This window comes from Elephantulus edwardii, unplaced genomic scaffold (assembly GCF_000299155.1).
Source record: "Elephantulus edwardii isolate Elephantulus edwardi_28Jun2011 unplaced genomic scaffold, EleEdw1.0 scaffold00246, whole genome shotgun sequence".
NCBI classification, from domain to species: Eukaryota; Metazoa; Chordata; class Mammalia; order Macroscelidea; family Macroscelididae; genus Elephantulus; species Elephantulus edwardii.
In genome coordinates, this window is record NW_006399996.1 from 3,251,764 (window position 1) to 3,253,511 (window position 1,748).

A 1,748-nucleotide genomic window follows, 5' to 3' on the forward strand; every position below is an offset into this window, starting at 1 on the left:
CAGAGATGGACAGGGGTGGCAGCTGCATGTCAAAAAGTGTTATCAGTGGCAGAGTTAAGATCTACTCAGGATGGCTTCCTACACATTTTAGGCAGGGAGGTCACCACTGGAGTGACATTGTGTCCCTCTGGGTGCATCCTGTCAGAAGACATACAACGACTTGTCCCAATACTGAGATGTCAGCTTTGACTCTGTGGCTAAAATGTCAAGTCTCTTCATTTAAAAGTTTTTATTTTCCACTAATAATTTATTTGGGGAATGATGCTTTGCATAGCTTTACTATTTATTCCACATCAATTATTCACAATCCAGTTTAGTAACCCTTAATGATTTCTGGCTCCATCATTACCTCTGTATTTATCAGTTGGATGTTTATTGTAAGAAACACCTTGCACTTTCTCCCCATTTGTTTATATATGCATGGACTTTGGATCTGAGCTTAATCAAGTTATACTCCATCAAATCATTCTTTGTCTCAGTGCTCAGACTGTGCTAGATTTAGTCAATGGGGGTCTCTTAAAGCTATCCAATGTGCCGTTTTAATACATACTCAAGAATCTTCGATCACTACTTTACTTTTTGATGCAAAAAAATGTTCCAAGATCATTTTATAACCCTCCAATCGCAGGCTAGAATCTTTCTTTTGCTTCAGGGACCCAGTAATTTTAATATAGAATGGTATTTAGTAACCAAGATCTGAGCACTTGATGTGTTCCTTGCTATTGTTGTGGCAATATGTCTAATAGTCCCTCAGTGGATAGAGCTAGGAAATATGTGAATGTGTATACATTTCCTTCTAAATATCTATGCACACTCAACAAGCCAACAATGTTTTTCTATTATTCACAGGGTTTTCGGAGGTCTGTTATTTCAGAAATGGATGATAATTCCTGCTTCTTGGATTTACAATTAAAATCATGGAAGTGGGAATAAAGAAAACAAAAGATGTGTTGCACTGAGAAAATCTATTGTCTAAGACCTGTTTAAAGAGATAAAGGGCAAGGAAGGAATGGACATAATGACAATTAACAATCTGGAAAAAGACAAGCATTGTTGTTTGTTGTTGTTGTTAGATACCCTCGAGTCACGCATGACTCACAGTGAAACTCTGAACAAAAGGTCTGAATCCTGTTCTGTCCTGCACCATCCTCACACTTCCTGACACACAAGAGCCCATCTCAGCAGTCACCATGTCAATCCACCTGGTTGAGGGTCTTCCTCTCCTTAACCTACTCTCCATTCTTCCCAACATCATATCCTTCTAGCAATATGTCCAAAGTATGTGAGGTGAAGCCTCATCATTGTAAACTCCAAAGAGCTCTCCGGCTGCATCCTCCCAAGACATCTGTTCCTTCTTTTGGCCATCCTTGCGATGAATGTTCAGTGCTCTTCTCCAACACCACAGCTCAAAGGTGTCAATTCTTTCTCTGTCATCCTTATTCATTGTCCATATCTTGGATGCATAACTAGTAATTGGAGAGACTTATGGCCTGAATGAAGACAAGCATTACGAAGTTAATGTGAGGGTAGGGAGGAGGCAGAAATACGTGTTTGAGTGAATGATTGAAAACAAGTATCTTAGGGGAGCTCTGGTGGCCTAGTGACAAGGAGCTGCAACTATAATCCCAGAAGCTCACGGTTTGAATCCACCAGATACCCTGCCGGGGAAGGAGGGACAAGGAAGGACAATCTCCTCCTGACGGGTACACTCGCACACAAAAATAGTAAAATAAAAGTAAAATTAAAAA